This window comes from Zalophus californianus, chromosome 8 (genome assembly GCF_009762305.2).
Source record: "Zalophus californianus isolate mZalCal1 chromosome 8, mZalCal1.pri.v2, whole genome shotgun sequence".
In the NCBI taxonomy this organism is placed as follows: domain Eukaryota; kingdom Metazoa; phylum Chordata; class Mammalia; order Carnivora; family Otariidae; genus Zalophus; species Zalophus californianus.
In genome coordinates this window covers 117,340,434-117,358,743 of record NC_045602.1, presented here as the reverse complement: position 1 = coordinate 117,358,743, position 18,310 = coordinate 117,340,434, and the positions used below count along the sequence as shown (strand labels likewise).

The window sequence follows — 18,310 nt, the reverse complement described above, 5'->3', positions numbered from 1 at the left end:
CTAGGACATATTTGGAAAGGATCAGGGCATCTCGGGTTGTAACAATGACTGGGGAGTGTGTGTATGGGGGTTTTCTCCTGGTATCGAGTGCCAAGGATTGAATCAGGGATAATAAAGAACCTATAATGAGCAGGACAGCCCAGCTCAAGAGAGAATTGTCTTACCCCAAATGTCAATTAGTCTCTGTTGAAAAAAACAATGAGATACAGTAATTAGTGCAGAATTGGAATAGACAAAGAGATCAATGAGACAGCACAGAGTTCCTGGAAATAGATCCATAAATACATGGGCGTTTAAACATAAAACAGGGAGGGTATTTCAAAGCAGAAAAGGATAGAGTATTCAATAAATCTGCTGGGACAAGAGACTATCCATGTAAAAATGAAGTTAGATCCCTACTTCATACCACATGCCAAGATAAAATTCCAGGTGAATTAAAGACCTAAACATGGGCCATAAAAGGAAAACAAAGCTTTAAAATTATGAGAAGGAAATACGGCATATCTTTATGACTTTGGGTGGGGAAGGCCTTCTGAAATCATAAATAAAAGCAAGGAAAGGTAAAAGTGATGCTTTATTACACCCAAATTTTAAACATTTGAACAAAAGAGACATAAAGTTAAAAGACAAGCAACACACTGGGAGGAGATATTTGCAACAAGCATGACGAGGACTCATAAGCCAGGCGTATAAACCGCTTGAACAAATTAGTAACAGAAAGGTGAGCAACCCAGAAAAAAACCGGGCAAAGTACGTGATTGGACATTTTGCAGATGAGGAAATTCAGATGTCCATTAAACAGATAATGGAGCTCAGCCTTTCCAATCGTCAGGCGATGAGAATGACAATGAGGCACTTTCTCCCAGCAGACTGGCAAAATTAAAAGCTTGGTGAATCAACACAGTGAGGTCCGAGGAAACGGGAACTCAGATGTATCACTAACTCAAGTGGCCTGACTACCCTCAGAGGGCCGTGTTTATTAAAACAGAAACGCCTGCTTCCAGAGAAACACTCACGCGCATCCACGAGGAAGCTGACGGCAACACCGCTTGCAGCAAAGAATGAGAAACACCGGGCTGTCCGCCGGCAGGAGGATGGACAAAATGTGGTGTCGACGTGCCGCAGAACGCTGCTAAGCAGAAGAGATGGGTAAACTACAGCTGCACTTGGACTTGGACAGATATCAAAAAGAGGATGACGGGAAAAAAGCAAAATGTAAAGGTATTTCGTTTATCGTGATATAATTTGTGTAAGAAAACCATGCACAGGACACCCCTGAGCTTGGGTTTGTGACAGTTCTCTCTATCTGGAATGCCTTTCACAGTATTTTCTTTCCCTTCCTTGTTCCCCCCGCCCGCCCTCCCTTCCTTCCTCCCCCCACCCTCCCTCCTTTCCTTCCTCCCCTCCTCCAAACATGTTTGCTCTGTACTGATGGGTGTTGGACGGGAGGCCCCAAGTTGTATCTTTGTCATGAAAAGCCCTCCACTACCACTGAGCCCCAGAATGACCCCTGACCTGGCTGCAGACAAGCCCTCCCCTCAGGCCCCGGGTCACACTGTCTCTCAGGGTCTGTGACACGAGCATGATCCTGCCTCCTGCTGGCTGCTGAGGCTCTGGAGAGCTTCATAAGAGATTGTGGGGGAGATGTCTCGAGTCTAGTAAAGTACATGTGGGAGGGCTGGGTACCATGGCTGACACCAGCCACAGCAGAGGAGGTTGGCTGGTGGTGCTAGGCTCCCTGCAGTCCTTTCTCCCTGTTCTCCTCTGTCATTCCTGCCACCTTTCCCTCCTTTCCTTCCTCACTTTGCTTTAGTGCCAGGCCTTGGAGCCAGGGGGAGGGGGAGGAGGGTGCAGCTATATATCTGGGACCAGGAGCTAAGGCTGGGCTCCACTGGGCTGGGAAGTCAGATCTCTAGGGCCATAGGTGATCATAAGATCAGGTAGCCACCTCCTCTGAAAAGCCAAACAGCTGCCCAGGGCAGTAGCCACGATCACGTCCAGGGCCTCAGATGGTCACAACAGGGTCCTGGAGACAGGGTGGCTGAGGACGGCCTAATTGGGCATGACAACAGCCCTGTGAGGCATATTAAACTTGGAGCTGTTAGGGTGTCTGGTGGAGGAACAGCCAGAGCTGGCCCAGCCACTGACTCCCACAGGCACGCTTGGCTCTGGGGCTTGAGTCTGCCAGCCCGAAGGAATGTCTGTCGGCTGGGGCTGCCAGGTGCTGCCCCAGCCTGGCTGCCAGTCCCACTGGGAAGTGACACTGGTGGCTCAGGGTGGCAGTTCTAGGCCCTTCTCTGCAAGTACCTTCTGAGACTTGCTGTGCCACCTTGGGGGGCTTCCCTCCCTTTTCTGGGTCTTATTTCTAACAACGGATCTGTTCGCCCTTTCACACACACTGTTTCTCTTCTGATCCTCAAAACGACCCTGTAGGGAAGTGATTACAGCACACTTTTGCCCTGCTAGAGATGGGGAAACAGGCCCAGAGAGGTTGAGTGACTTATCTGAAGCCACACAGCTCACAGATGGCAGATTCGGGACTTGAATTTGGTACCTCTTTGGTACCTGGTCCTGGTTTGTGACACAATACCAATTTTCATCTCCCTGGAGCCTAGGCCAGTGGTGACAGAAGAGTGGTGGTGCTGCTGTCTTGGGGAAGGAAATACACAGAAGAAAGTCAAACCCAGTCTGTGTCCTGCTGTATGCCCCCAGCAGGTCACATCCCTTCTCTGGGTTGGACCAGAAGACACCCAGGATCTTTTCTAGCCTTGATGTTCAAGTCTGTGGTTTCTACTTCTCAAGGCTTCTTAACTCCATCACTTTCTAGCTAAGTAACCTTGGGAAGTCTTTCCTCTCTGCTTCAAATCTATAAAGCGGAACCAGGCACTCCTCCCCAGTGTGGCTGTGAGGATAGAGTGATCAGACTTGTCAAGTGCCCAGCATGGGGTGTGGCACATAGTCGGCGCTCAGTAAATGGGCATTCCTGTCTTTTCTATATAATCCCTGAGCCTCAGGTCCCTTTCGGAACTGGCTCAAATCTCACACCTTCCAGAAAGCCTCATGGGGTTCGAAGAGCATATGTATTTAGTAATCTCCTCATGCCTTCCTCTGTGTGTAAGACTAACATCACTTCATCCATGCATCAGTTTACAAAGCTTGGTCCCAACCATCAGCTTGTGAAATGCTACCAACAACCTTCTTATTACGACTAAAGAAACTGAGTTTAGAAAGAGAGCATCCTCAGGCCACTTAAATTCTCCATGCTTCTGTTTTCTCACATCTAAAATGGGGATACATATGAGTACTTCCCCCATAGACTGGTGTTTAGAAATAAATAGCATAATACATAAAACGTTCTTAAAAGGGTACATGCCAGACAGTAACATGGGCCCAAATCTACCTCAGATGTTTCTGCTCCAATTTGTTCAATGCCAGGACCAAAGCTTCTGACCTCCTAGCTGGGTCCCCCAGAAACCAGAGTCCTGGAAATGATTAATGAGAATTATCTAAAAACACAACCATGGACAGCAACCCCAGATCAGCACCACGGACAACACCTCTGCCATCAACCCCAGGGATCTAGCAGATGGGTCCTGTGTAAGCCAAACAGCCCAGAGCCAAGGTCAGTGTCAAACCCGTGGCCCACACTAGGGTGACACTGAAAGCCTCTATTTTCCAGCTAGTTACCTGCTCCGCTATTTGTAAGGCCCAAAATGGGCCACTTGCCTTTCTATTGCCAGATGCAGTGTTTTATTCCAGAGTCCTGTTTTCCTATTTCTCACCCAGTGATTGGGGTACCTCCGGGAGGCCTTCTGTGGGTATTCAACTGGGAAAACTCACCTCCCCAGGCCTAGAGAATCTCCCAAGCCTTCCTTTTTTTTTTTTGCTCCTGGCCTCATTTCAGACACAAGCAGAGATGGCCACTGGGCAGAGTGTCATGGCCAAGAGTGGCAGCAAGGGCCAGGCTGGCTGCCACCTCATCTCAAGGGCTGGGCTCACTGCCCACTGAATAAAGAGGAAGAGCATTTATGAGCCTTCAGTCTGTCCCACTCCATCAGTCATCCCTGGGGCCATCTTTTATTGGTTCCTTGCTCATTTGATGAAGACTGAATTCCTGCTCTGACCATCTCTATCTCTGACCTCACTGGCTACTGTAATGGTCTCACAGCAAACATCATGAACTGCCTTGGGCCCTTCCTCAAGGACCCTCAGGGCTTCAGTTCAGCGGGGATCCCAGCAAAGCCAGCAACTCAGTCTGTCTGAGACAGCAGGAGGGAAAATGAGGCACAAAAGAGTATTAGTGTCCTCCTCTTATAAAAAGGAAGAAGACCACCTCCTTAGAGCTGTGATAAAATGAGATGGTGTGTCCAGCACCAAGCCTGGTACGTAATAGGGCTTAGCTAATGTCTGTTTTCCCTTCCCAACAAGGAAAATATAATAATGGAGATGATGACCACTAGCAATACTGGATGCCTGTTGTGTGCCAGGTAGTGGGTCAAAGTCTTCAGGGATAGGGAAGGCAAGGATTGTTATACCCATTTTGTTAACAAGGAAATCAAGGCTCAGAGGGGTCAAGAAGTCTGCCAAAGGTCACACAGTCAAGCAGGTTGACAGAACCAGATCTCTACCCTCAAATTCCAGGCTGCTTCCCCACCTCCAGCAGATCTCGGAAAACGACAGTTACCCCTATTTCTCACCTGGGGGACCCAGCACAGCCCTTTTGCTGCCTGCCCACATCCAATGCTGGAAGCTCCATGCCCAGTTGGTTGGCTATTGACAAAGTGCCAGGCCCAGACACTGAAGTGTGTGAGGATGGAAGCAGAGCCCAGACTCCTCACCCTCCGGGGTCCCCAGAGATTTCAAGGGGCTCAGATGCAGTCCTCACTCATCCTTGCAGCAGTTGCCTCCTCTGCTAGCATGGCAAGCTTGCATCCACCCCAACTGCCTCTGTATCACCCCCACACACAGAGGTGTAGGGCTTATGAAGCACCCACCATCATCCCCAGCATCACTGATATTCCACACAGGACCCATCACACCTGTCATACAGGTGAGGACACAGGCCTAGAGAGGAGATGGGACTCACCCCAGGATACATATACATATGTGATCTCAGGACTCCAGGCTCCTTCTCCAGTGCTCCTGCCCCTAGACTGTGGGCTCAGTGGGGGCAGGAGCCACAACACTCTTGTTCATTGCAAGGTCTCCAGCACCTGCCCACAGGCGTGGTCTATAGAATTCTCTTTCCCACTTCTGTGGGGAGGCGCAATGTGTCACCTACTTTATCCAGCCCAAAGAACTGTGTATGGAGTAGGCCCCTAATGAGTATTTCTTAAATTATTTCATTCATTCAGTAACTATTTATTGAGCGCTTAATGTATGCCATGCACTGTTCTATGTGGTCAGACCACAGCAGTAAAAAAACACAGACACAAACAAATGGACATTCCAATCCTCTTATGACACTGATTGGAAGGGAGTGAACCTGCCTGTTCCCTTCCTGTTTTCCCTACTCAGTGTGAGTGCTGAAAGAGCAGGGACTGTCCCTGTCACATCTCCAGGACTGTATATACTGCCCAGAACACAACAGATGCTTGCCGAAAGAAGGAATGAATAAATGAACGCAGGCAGAGCAATATAATAAAGGCAGCTACCATTCATTGAGAGGTGGCTCTCTTCTGGGTGCCTAATGTTTTATGTACATTAATCATGTCAGAATCTTCCAATAGTCCCTGTGAGGTGGGCACTTTAAAGTGGATACTGCTAGCTTTCCTGCTTGTCATTCTTTTCTTTTTCCTAGTTAACAGAGCACCCCATTAGAAAGATTTGCTTCACCAGCTTCCCTTGCAGCTAGGGTGGCCGCGTGGCCACATGTGGCAAATGAGATGCAGGCACAAGTCCACTGGGTGGGGCCTCCAGGAAATCCGTTGTTTTCCTCATAAGGGCAGATTCAGAAAGCACGCAGTCTTTACTTCCTTGGCCCTGCCTGGAATTCAGATGCAACACGTGGAGGCAGAGCAGTCATTTCATAGTCATGAGAATGAAAGATACCTGCTAAGGGTGGCAGAGGCCTGAGCTCTTGACCATTCCCTTGAATTGCTGCCCTGGACTGCCTGCTTCTGGATCCCTGCTACAGGAGAAAAACCTCCTGGGTGTTTATATCATGGTTACTTTTCCTCCTTCTGTTATATGCAGCCAAATGCAATGCCAACTGATTCAGTATTATTACAACAGGCGAGGCTCAGAGAGATCAAGTGATTTTCCCAAAGTCACACAGCAGTCAAACACCTAGAATTGGCCTCTGGGTCTAATGCAGGTAAGTGCATCAGTCTGCTCACTCTCCTACCTGCTGGCATTGCCACCTGCCATCCCAGGCTGTGAGGAAGCCCCTCCCTGGACCCCACACTTGGCTCTCCAATAAGACTTTTCCTGACCACTCTGGGATCTGGTTCTAAGTTCCCCTGATGTCTCCTCCCTTACCTGACTCCACCCCTAGCTACACACAGGTCCAGATCCTCCCTTCAAAATGTACCTGTCTCAAGTTGAAGGATTTTGCTCAGATGCCCCACTCCTGTGAAATGCGCTCTCCCCCATCCTTGTTCTCTGGTCCAGAATTGCCTCACTGACGGCCTCCAACAGTGTACACAGCAGGCTCTTGGTCAATCTTTGCAGACAGGTCTCCTGGTTCTCATCTCTTCCCCACTTCCTGTACCCACCACCATTCTTTAAGCGCAGTTCTGATTGGACCCGGCATTCAAGGCCTCTAGGATCCGACTCCTGCCACCTTCCCAACATTTGCTCTTGCTGTTCCCTCTGCCCCCTGCCTTTACCCTGACTAGCATTTGCAGGGATCCTTCAGACCACAGAGAGGCCCTCTCTGGCCATCCTGCCTTGAGTAGGTACCTACGACCACCATCCCCTGCCACCCCCTCTCCCAGCCCCCGGGTCTACTTGAGCACAACCTAGAATCTTGTTAATTCACTGTTTGCATGTTTGTCCTCTATGTCCCTTCCCCCAATAAGAACCAGAACTTCCTGAGGGCAGGAAACATGCCCATCTTTTCTACCAGTTTCCCCAGTGCCTGGCGTGAGGCCCAGTACTCAGATTCAATCAGGAAGTGCTGAATGAAGCTTAAACTTGCTTCCCACGCCTTCCTGCCACCCACCTTCTACTCTAGCCAAGTAGAACTACTTAAGATTCTCTGAACCCTCCTACTGCACTTGACGCCCAGAGTCTCCCCCAACTCTGCCTCCAGCCAGGCCTTCCTCTCCCTCCCGTCCATCCAAATCAAGCTGTTCTGTGTCACATGGCCTCAGGAGTCAAGCAGATGGGCATTCCAGGTTCCAGCGGGGGTGAATGAAACCTTGGGACTTAGCGTGTGTGTGTGTGTGTGTGTGTGTGTGTGTGTGTGTGTGTGTGTGTGTGTGTGTGTGTGTGTGTGTGTGTGTGTGTGTGTGTGTGTGTGTGTGTGTGTGTGTGTGTGTGTGTGTGTGTGTGTACACACGCTGGGAAACCAGCCACCTATACATTACCCTGGATGTGGCAGCCTCTATATGTCCTTATTCATCCGTTTCTGCCTCGGGTTACTCCTATTTGAGCTAATTCTGAAATGCCCCAGTATTCCCTAAGTAGCTACAGTTGTAAGAAAGAAGAAAAGAAAAACACTAATATTTACTGAGCCCCTACTATGCGCCAGACATTGTTCCAAGGCAAATAATAACAACAATGATGATGACGATAGCCCTAGTATTTGCTGAGCACTTAGCATGTACCTGACATCATCCTAAGGGCTTTTAATCAGATAGACTCTATTACTATCCCCATTTTACAGATGAAGAATAAAAGGCTCAGAGAGTTGGAGCCACCTGCCCAAGGTCACAAAGACAATAAGCAGTCTTGAGCACAGGTCTCTCTAATCTAAAGCCTGCTCTTCTGCCAGGCTGAGCTGGGCAACCCCCAGGTGTCTGGGAGTAGGGGGAGGGGGCACGGCTTCCTCCTGCAAACTCCTGCTGGCTGAATTCAAAGCGGGGAAGCCACAACTTCCTGATCAGGGGCGCTCCTGGGGTAACACCGGGCTGGTAAGACTTACCGTCATCTGCAAGGCTCTAGAATAGTGCTCCAGCCCCCAGGAGGACCGGGCCCGAGGAGTCGTGGGCTGGACGGAAGTCCGTGAGCCTGGGCTCTGCTTCCGTGGTAAGGCTGAAGATTTTCCCAACAGCCGGGGCCAAATTTATCTGCCAATCCCCCGAAGAGCTGATTCCAGCGTCTGTCTGGAAATGTCAGCCCGTGTGGTTGGAGGAACACAGGGAGAGTTTTCCTCTAAATAGCAGGAAGCATATGGGAGGCGGATGGCACCCGCCGCCCCAACCTGCCAACTCTCACTCAAGCAGGAGCTAAAAGGGGCCCAGAAGGGTCTGGAATTCCTACCACCTCCTGGGGTGGGGGAGGAGCTGGAGACAGAGAGAGTGGCAATGAGAAGGGCCCGGAGCAGGCCCTGAAGGGCAGGCAGGCAGGCATACCTGACTGACAGACAGCAACCCGAGGCCCTCAGATGGCAGTGACACACCCCAGAATTTAGCATAACACCCACAACAGTAACAGAAGCCACCACAGGGACAGGAGCACTTGCTATGCGCCAAATCTGGGTTAAGCACTTTATTTGGATGATTTCACTTAAACTTTGCAACCAACTCTAAGATAGGGGCTGCTGTTTTCCCTATATTACAGATAAGGAAACAGGATGAGAGAAAGAAAAACACGAAATCAAAGACTCTTTGGGCTGCAAAGGACCTTCCAGATCCTTAGCCGAATCACAAATACTCTACAGACTTTTCCATCAAGTTGTAGTGCAGCTGCTATTTGAATATTCTCAGTGATGGGGAGCTCATTACCACCCAAGTTAGCCCATCTGCAGAGCGCTCTTTGTATCCAAAAGGGTTTCCTAGCCTAAGCTGGAATCTCCTTCCTTAGAGCTTTTCCTGTGAGTGCCAAACCCAGACTCTGCCTTCCCCGACAGACACAGAAAGGCAGGGGGCAAGGCCCCTGCAGGTCTCTGATTTCCCTCTGCAGGTGACATACCTGGTTCTTTGTTCACCCTGGACCCCTTGCCATGGTAATCAGAGCAGCCCCCAGCCACCAGCACTCACTGAGGGCTAGGCAACGTGCAGAGCCTGCCCTACACATACCCTCCCTCCTCAGACCTTCCTCACAATCCCTGGGGTGGTATTGTCACCACCCCCATTTTACAGAGGAGCAAACTGAGGCTCCACGAGGGGAAGAGACTTGCTGGTCATTCAGTGGGGGCATGGGGATACTGGAGGTCTCACTGGGCTGTTGCTTTAAGTGTCGTGAAAGCTGAAGAGGTACCCGCTGGCCCCCACAGGGACTCTCTCACTGACACTCACTCAGCCTTTGCCAGGATTCATCTCGACACTGGTCTACAGGGCCCTCAAGCCCATGTCGCCCCTCCCCCCTGCCGTAGCACCCACTAAGTCCCCACGCCCTGTGAAATCTCCCTGCCACATGCCTTTCTACACCATCCCTATGGTCCTGCCCTTCCCACTGTTCTCCCCAACTGTCATCAGCCCAATAGGAGGAGCTTCCTAATACCTAGACCTGCCCTGCCTTTGGCTCCTTTTCAACCCAAGGATCTGATGCAAACTTCCCAACTCAATAGTTGAGGCCTTCCAAACTCTGGCTCAGGTGACCTCTCCAGCCTCCACCTGCCCCGACACCCTGGGCCCAAGAACTTAGCAGGAGACAGGTGAGATCTTTGCAGAGCCCACTTCCCCCGGCTGGCTCACCCTTCCCAGTAGCTTCTCCTGAAGAACCCCTATTCATCCCTCAAGACTCTGCTTAGAGGAATAGAATCAATTTCTCTGCCCAGGAGATCCCCGACGAATAGGCACCTCCCTCTGATCTGCTGTTATCACTGGCCTTTGTTAATGGAGACACCTCTCCCTGGCTGAGCTTCCCCAGGCAGGGGCTGCCCGAACGCATCTTCGTGGCCTGGTGTCTAGCACAGTGCCTGGCACCCGGTAGGCACTAATGAATGTGTGTGGAGTATGAGAGCGAAGGACTAAGTGTGGGCTGCAGGGCACAGTGAAGTATTAGAGATGACCCATAAAACATAGCTGTGCTTGTCACAGCTTTGATGTATCAGAAACAAAAAATGTGGCTGTCAGAATAGTCACCAACTTTTGATTAATGATGATTTTGCTGGTTGTCTCTGAGTTTAGGAGGATATCAGGGGATGATCTGGGATGGCTGGAGCTTCCAGAATAAAGCTGTCCAAGCCTCAGTAGAGGACATGACCAGGGCTCAACTACAGACAAGACGGGAGGAGATGACAAGGAGGGCCATGGAGGGGTTAGGGGTGTGAGAGTCCACAACCCAGGCCTGCCTCTAACTTGCTCCGTGTTGTTGTATAGGTGGCTTGGCCTCTCTGACCCTCTTGGCCTCTTGTTTGTGAAATGCAAAGGGAATCTGGAGAATTGATTGAAGTAGATGTGTGTTCAAAGATCTAAACACTGCCTCTGCTGTCAGGTTGATAGGATTCTCTTCATTTGGGCTCCCAGCAGGGTATGCAGACCCCTGGAGCTTGCCGGTCTTGGAATCCTCTGGCCTGAAAATGCAGGCCCCTGCCAGCCCTCTGTCACGTCATTTGACAGTGGCAGGACTGTGGATTGGATCCTGTGAAGGAGCTTTCTAACCAGAGGTGGAAGGAATGAGAGTGAGCTCCCCATCACTGAGGGTATGCAAGCTGTGGCTGAACACCCCGGGACAGGAATTCTGACCCAAGGTGGGAAGGAATTTAGACCAGCAGATATGGACCTGACTCCTCCAAGGTTATGCTCTCAGTACCAGCCAGATTGAGCTTGCTGACATTTCTCTCCTCCCACAACATCCCACAACGCCTCCCCGCTGCCTTCAGGGTCAAGTCCAAGCCCTTACTGTGGTATTCGAGGCCCCTGTGTTCTGGGCCCACCACTGCTCCTCTGCTGGTGGTTCCCCCACCACATGCCTTGGGGCCTCTGACACATAGTTTCTTCTGCCAACAGTGTTTTTCCTGTACTCTTCTTGGCTCCTCAGCTTACTGTCACCTCCTGCAGAAGGCCTTCCTTGCTTCAAGCTGGCTTTTGTGTTCCCTCAGCCCCTGCATGTACACCCACCTTCCAGATAAATCATCTGTTGGCTTATCTCTCTCCCTCAAAGATGGCAAAACCCCCAAGGGCTTCCTGCCAGGGCCAGAGCAGGCTTTCGACACAGAGGGCCAATGTCTCCTGAGCTGAACTGGCACCTCATGGACTCCAATGTTCTGATTCCAAGAGAGTCTAGAGCTGTCCCCATGAGCTTCTGACTGTAAGACCTGGGCTCAGGATGGTTCAATAGTTGTATTACTTCTGATTATGAAAGTCATGCATCTTGAGAAATTCAGATAAGTCTAGGAGGGGGAATTGGCTGTGTTTGGCCATTGTTTGGTCTTCTTGAGGCCACAGTCTACATAGTCCTGGTGGTGTTGACTCACCTCCGGCTGGGGGTGGGGTGGGGTGCACAGGCCCAGGCTGCCAATCAGAGCAATTGATGGGGGGGGTACATCCACAAATTTGACCAACCAGTGCCAACACTAAGTCCTGGGACTTGGGTCTGAGCTCTCTAGGAAGTAATCTTCCCTATTCCTCAGGACATGCATCTTATCACCTGTACAAAAGAGCCCTATAAGAATATAGGAACAACCCAGAGGAAGCAGAGCGAGAAATGGGGAGGAGAATCAAGTCCTGGGGAGCCCTTGAGTCCTGCCGAGCCTGACTTACCTCTGGACTTGACACTGCATTTCTGTTTAAATCAGTTTGGGCTGGGTTTCCTGTCACTTGTATCTGAAAAGTACCTGAATGATGCAAAGCACAGATAACAGCGGAGCTTGTTCATATCTCACTACCCAGAGGAACTTGCAATGAACAGTTTGATGGTTGTCCTTCTGGGAGGGTTTCTCTGAGCAGGAGCATGCATGTATTTATACATATTGTTTCTAACAAAAATGAGATCATACAATATACACCATTCTGTAACCTATTTTTTCCTTAACAATGCACCACGGACTTGTTTCCATGTCAACAAGTATAGATCTACGGCATTGTCTCTACAGCCACAGAGAATGCCACTGTCTGGCTGGACGGTAATTTATTTAACCATCTCTAGCTGATAGATAATTGGGTAGTTTCTCATTTATTACCATCATCAGGAGAGGTTCAGTAAACTTACTTGTAAAACGCCCATGTTTGCTCTTGCCGGATTATTTATGACTACGATTCTCTGAGTCCAAGAGTTTGACTTCACAACTAGAAGTTCCTCTACCTGAGATTTAAGATTCTCTGAGTGTCTAGAAAGGTAGCAACTGTCTTTCTGGGCAGGTTTTGTGGCTATCAGAAAAAGCAAATCCAGGGCTGGGGGCCCCATAACAGCATCTATGGTAAGAATACTCATTGACAGATACACAAGTGAGTTGGTGTGGAGGTAGCCAGGCCTTGGCGGCGGGAGGGTCCAGCCAGCTGTGTGCACCCAGCTAAGCTCCCCACTTCCCTGGGCCTCATCCCCTAGCTCAGGCTGACTCTCAGTGACCAAGGGAAGAGACCAGCCTAGGGGACTGGTCAGCACTGAGAGCCCGTGCAGGATGTGAAGAGCACGCAGCCTATGTCACCTCTGGCGGTTGCCACCAGTGAGGCAACCCTGGGAGTGTTCCAGTCCTCTACCTGTTTTAACTCATGAAAGCCCCACAGCCACCCTCTGATGCTCTTCTTGTCTCTGTTTCACACAAGGGACAACTCCGCTTCCAAGAGCAAGAGAGTGACTTGTCCAAGGTCACACAGCCAAGAAACGGTAGAGCTGAGGTGCGGCCCAGGTCTGCTGATTCCCCAGCCCAGGCCTCATCCCCTTTTACTGTGGTAGGGCAGCAGCAGAGGAGAACTGCCTCAGGCAGGACTGTGGAAGCCCAAACCCCTGTTCCTTGCCACCAAGTCCTAACAGTCAGGGAGGACTCCAAATCTAGAAAAGTATAAAGAAGACAGCAAAGATCTCCCCTGCCCCCACTGTGAACAGTTTTCAGAAACACATGTAGCTCTTACAAAAATGATATCATGCTGCCCATGCTGTTTTATAACCTCTTTTTTTTTTTTTTTTCAACTTTACAACACACTCTGAAGTTCTTTCTGCAGTGGGGAATTTAGGGCCACATCCCCATTTCTAACAATGACAGTGGGCACCACTGGATGACTTCAGTAAATGGATCTAACTAGTCTCCTGGTGATGGACAAATGGGTTGTTCCCAACTGTCCTCCTACCGTCAACAATGCTACCGTGAGCACTCTCCAGCATATCGGGGTCCCTGCCATATTCACGTGCCGGGTGAGAGGCCACATCCTTAGAGAGGCCATCTTGGACCATTGCATGTCATCCAGGCCCCCTCTCCTGTTCATATTTACAACATCACCCTGCTAATTTCCTTCACTGCCCTGATTGAGTCGCTTCTTGTGCACTTTACCTGTTTGGGTGATTGCGTACTCTCTGTCTCTCTCCGAGGCTGTGTGCTCTGTGAGGGCAGAGGTTAGCAGGGACTGGCACTTGACAAATATCCTGGGAAGGCAGGAATGCCTCTGGGGCTGGTGCTCTGTCTGCAGAGAAGGCGCCCCTGCTTCGAGGTCTGGAGATGCCCTCTGCCAAGCCATGTCCCCAGTACCAGTTCAGGGACCCAGAGATCTGCCTTAGAACTTGATGCCAGGCATGGGCTGCTTGGAGCTTCCGTGCCCGGTGCCTGACATGCTTGCCGTGTGCGTGGGACAAGGGCGTGACAGAGCAGTTCCACTGCTCACTGGCTATATGGCCTTCGGCCGGTTATTTCCCCTCTCAAGGCCTTAGTCCCCTTATCTGTAAAATGGGGCCAATACCACTGATCTCACAGGGTGGTTCTGAAGATTAAGAAAGATAATGGATGTGCTTAGCATATAGTAGGTCCTCCGGAAACGGCAGTTTGGCCCCACGTGCAGTTAGTTCAGAGTTTGTGTCTGACCCTGTTTCACCTAGGTGACCTTTTTTTATCTTGGATGATTCCTGCGTCTGCCCTGGCCTCCTTCCGCGGCCTGTCCCTAGGGATGTCCCATTCCTACCCTTCAAATGGCTAATGTTCTGCTCAGGATCAGTCTTCCAGACACATCTGTTGCCTACGGCCATGGACACCTGCCTGCCTTCCAAGCCTTAAAAATTCAAGAGGCATTGACATGTGTCTGAGGAACAGGTGCAGGGATGCCCTGCCCTTTCAGGGGAACTTCTTGGTCCCCCATCCTCAAACATGGGGTAGGGATGCTCGAGTCAGCCTGTCGGGCTTCTCATCCCATCGCACCCACCGCCTGAGCATTGACACCATAACAAGTAACTTTTACCCCTCTAAGCCTTGATTTCCTCCTCTGTAAAATGGCCACAATAACAAAACCTGTGAGGATTCAGTAAGATACGGTAAAACGCTCAGCAAAGAGCTTGGCATTTAGTAAGTGCTCAGTAAATATGAACTATTGGGGCGCCTGGGTGGCTCAGTCGTTAGGCGTCTGCCTTCGGCTCAGGTCATGATCCCGGGGTCCTGGGATGGAGCCTCACATCGGGCTCCCCGCTCCGCGGGAAGCCTTCTTCTCCCTCTCTCACTCCCCCTGCTTGTGTTCCTGCTCTCGCTTTGTCTCTCTCTGTCAAATAAATAAATAAAATCTTTAAAAAAATAAATAAATATTAGCTATTATTGTTATAACTGCTTTTTAGCCTTTTGACTATGCAATATATCGGGAAAAGTGCACAAAATAAAAAATGCTGGGGCACCTGGGTGGCTCAGTTGTTTAAGTGTCCAACTCTTGGTATCAGCTCAGGTCACGATCTCGGGATTCTGAGATTGAGCCCCACATCGGGCTCTGTGCTCAGCAGGGAGTCTACCTGAGATTCTCTCTCCCTCTCTCTCTCTGCCCCTCCCCCCACTCATGCTCTCTCTCTAAATAAAATAAATAAATCTTAAAAAAATGTTGACTGCAATAAATTATCACAGAATAAAGCGTTGTGTAGGGCGCCTGGGTGGCTCGGTCGGTTAAGCGTCTGCCTTCAGCTCAGGTCATGATCCCAGGGTCCTGGGACAGAGTCCTGCAGCAGCGGGCCCTTTGCTCAGCGGGGAGCCTGCTTCTCCCTCTGCCCCCCCCACTTGTATTCATGCTCTCTTTCTTTCTGTCAAGTAAAGAAATAAAAAATCTTTAAAAAAAATAACGAAGCCTTGTGTAACCACTGCCTGCGTCAATGAATAAACTACTGCCCCTTCCCAATCCTTCCAGCCTCTTTTCTCCACACAGGTGATCCTTTTCCAGACTCTCTGGTGCTGGTGCTATTATTGCTAATAATAAGTAAGTGAAAAAAAAAAATGTGTGGCTACTCTGTCCTGACCCAACCAGGCTCCCAGACCCCTGGCTGCCTCTGCCCTGGGTGTGGAGACTCCCCATCCGGTTTCCCGACTTTGGCTTCAACCTAATCTTTAAATAACCAGCTTGTTAGCAAAATAGCAGCAAGTAACACCTCCCTCGCTGCCGCCCGAGCCTCCATCTTTCCTACAATGCTGACGGCTGCTCTCCCAACTCGTGCCAAGGAATCCCGCTCTCCGTCACTGGGCCACACACACCAGGGGCTGCCAGCCACACTGTTATTTCAGTGGCCACGGTCCTGTCCCTCGGGCCATGCCTGGCGGGGGGGAGGTGGGCGTGGGCACTGAATGGCAGTCATTTTCAGGAAGGACCAGAATGTCGGCGCCACGAGCCCCGGGCCCCAGGTCCATGTGCCTCAGTCTCCACATGTCTCAACCTGCCACGGGGTCACCGGTAGTCTAACTGAGTTCAGAAGAAAACAAAGCACTTAGTGCCAGGCCAGGCACATAGTAATTGCTCAAGAAATGCTTGCTGTGGTTCGGGTTGCTCCTGCTATGTATTTAGTCCCTGGGAGGACATGCAGAGCCTAGGGCACGACCAGGAGTGTCTGCAAATGATGACATCCCACAGATACAGCTCTCAGACCCTGATACCCCTATCACTGCTTTTCTCACAATAGTGTCTCAGCCAAATGCAATAGCTGCCTGTGGTCGCTAGGGCAAGCAGAGGCCAGACTGGGGGAGCGGGGTCGGGGGGCTGCTAATTAATAGGGGCATTTCCCAGTTATTAATGAGGCTGGCACCGCACGAATGTGCAGCTCCTTGTTCTCGAAGAAGCACTTCTACATACATTATGTACAGCGAACTTCATGGGTTTTTTATTATCCTATGACATTTGCATATTATACATATTTACAAGTCTTTTCCCCTCTCATAACCACCCCATCAGGGAGGCCGCGCAGCTGTTGGGAGAATTGAGACCAGAGGGCCTGCTGTCCTGCTGACCACAAGCTCTCTGGGATCAGCAGGGACCAGCAGCTGGCCCAAAGGCCAGCGGGCTCCTGGGGCCTGCTGGGGTCCGGGTGGAGGAAGGGGAGGGTCGCCTTCTCTCCTCTCCCTCTTCCTTCCTTCCACAGCTATTCACTGTGGACCCATTATATGCCAGGCACTGTGCCAGGGGCCGGCTGTCCACTGGGGAATGAAGCAGTCATATCTCACCTTTGAGGAGCTGAGGCCAGATAAGGAGGCAGATCGTAAACCAACGGTTCCATGCTGAGTGGTGGTGGGTGACCCCGGGCAAACCCCTTGAGCTCCTGTGAGCCTCAGTTTCCTCATCTGTGCACAGCCTTGGGAGGCGGCAGGAGGGTGAGATGCAGGAACGTGGCAGGTATCAGGCCCTGTAGCCAGCACCGAGTGGGGGCATGCTGTTGTGAAGGATGATGGGACCAGGCGTGGGTGCACTGTGGCACCCTCAGATGGGTGGTCAGAGACGATACAGGGTGCTGCACCTCATCCCATTTTGGGGCTAGGCAAAGCGGGGACTAGAGGAGTGTGGGTGGAACAGTTTGGAGGGGCGAGAACAAGGGGGCTCCCCAAGATTCAGGAACTCTGATGGCCTCACCTCAGCCCCTCTGTGGCTCCCAGCATGGCTCACTGCTCCCCTTGCCTTCCTGAGCCCATGTCACCTACTGCCCTAGCCCCTCAGGTGTGGCAGGAGCTGCCTCTGAGGCAGACAGAGCCGGACTTGCTGTGCATCCTCAGGCCAATGGCTTCCCCTCCCGTAAAACAGGCACAATCACTGTGCCCACCTCCTGGGGTGTTGGGAGGACTGAATAAGACAAGAGTTAAACTATAAATTGAGCCCAGACATATAAAAGCTCTCACTGAGGTCCCTCCGCCAGCACGTGGGCGCCGCTGGGTGGAAGGCTGGGCAACTCCCAACTGTGCAGGGTGTGGGCGGGCGGGTGAGCAGCCCAGATTCTGTGTGCCCAGGCTGCGGACGCAGTTACTTACCAACCAGGGAGCTACGTGCAGAGCGAAAATAGGAACCAGTCGGGAACCAGCAGGCGTCACCTCAGGAGCAGGCACTGGACCAAGGGCTGGCACACACATCCCTCCGGGCACACAATCAGAGGTGCTGGCAGGAAGCGGCAGTGGACAGGGGCCCTCCAGCACCCAGAGAGACCCGGTTCTGGCCACCCAGCGCCTGGCAGAGGGGGAGGCACCAGCGTCTGTAGGAATGGGGGAGAATGGCAGTGAGGAGGTGCCCAGGATAAACCCTCCATCCTGAGACCCCTGGACCGGCCGTGGGAACACTGGGGAGGGAGACACTATGGAGCAATCATAGGAACCCAAGTGTTTGTACAACGGTACATTTTCCAAAGCACTCTGGCATCCCGGCTCATGTGGGCCCCCACATTGTTTTTCAGAGGCGTATTTACATGTCATGCATATTTACGATGCCTTTCCCACCACCCACAGAATCCCCACAGCAGCCAGGAAGCTGGGGTTCCAAAGGCTCCAATCCTCCCCACCACTGTCTTGCTTCTCCTTCTTTTCCCTGGATGGGGGGGGAGGCGGGGGAGAGGAATGGGGCTGGAGTAACCCAGGCCTGAGTTCAAATCCCAGTTTGAACTCACTGGGCGACCCTGGACAGGCAGCTGCCCCTTTCTGAGCCTCAGTTTCCCTGCTTGTCCCATGGCAATAAGAGCGCCTCTTCTGAGGGGTGCTACAAGGATTGAGGTCACTGTGGGCAGAACACCTGGCCTGGTGTATGTGCCTGAGAGAAACCCTCCAAAGAGGCTTTGCCCCTGTGCCCTGCACTCAGAGCAGGAGGCCCTTCCCTGCATCGCTGCCCACCACCTCCCACATAAC

The 18,310-nt window shown here is 51.4% G+C and overlaps 1 protein-coding gene across 2 annotated transcripts in view; it reads right to left on the bottom strand.

Annotated features, from left to right (window-relative positions):
- DLGAP4 (DLG associated protein 4) overlaps positions 1–18,310 on the bottom strand; it is a 192,913-nt gene that overhangs the window by 119,552 nt on the left and 55,051 nt on the right. For both annotated transcript variants that reach the window (XM_027620688.2, XM_027620687.2), the window contains exon 2: positions 17,450–17,667. The gene's annotated coding sequence lies outside the window, so the exon portion shown is untranslated. The remainder of the gene's footprint in view (positions 1–17,449; positions 17,668–18,310) is intronic.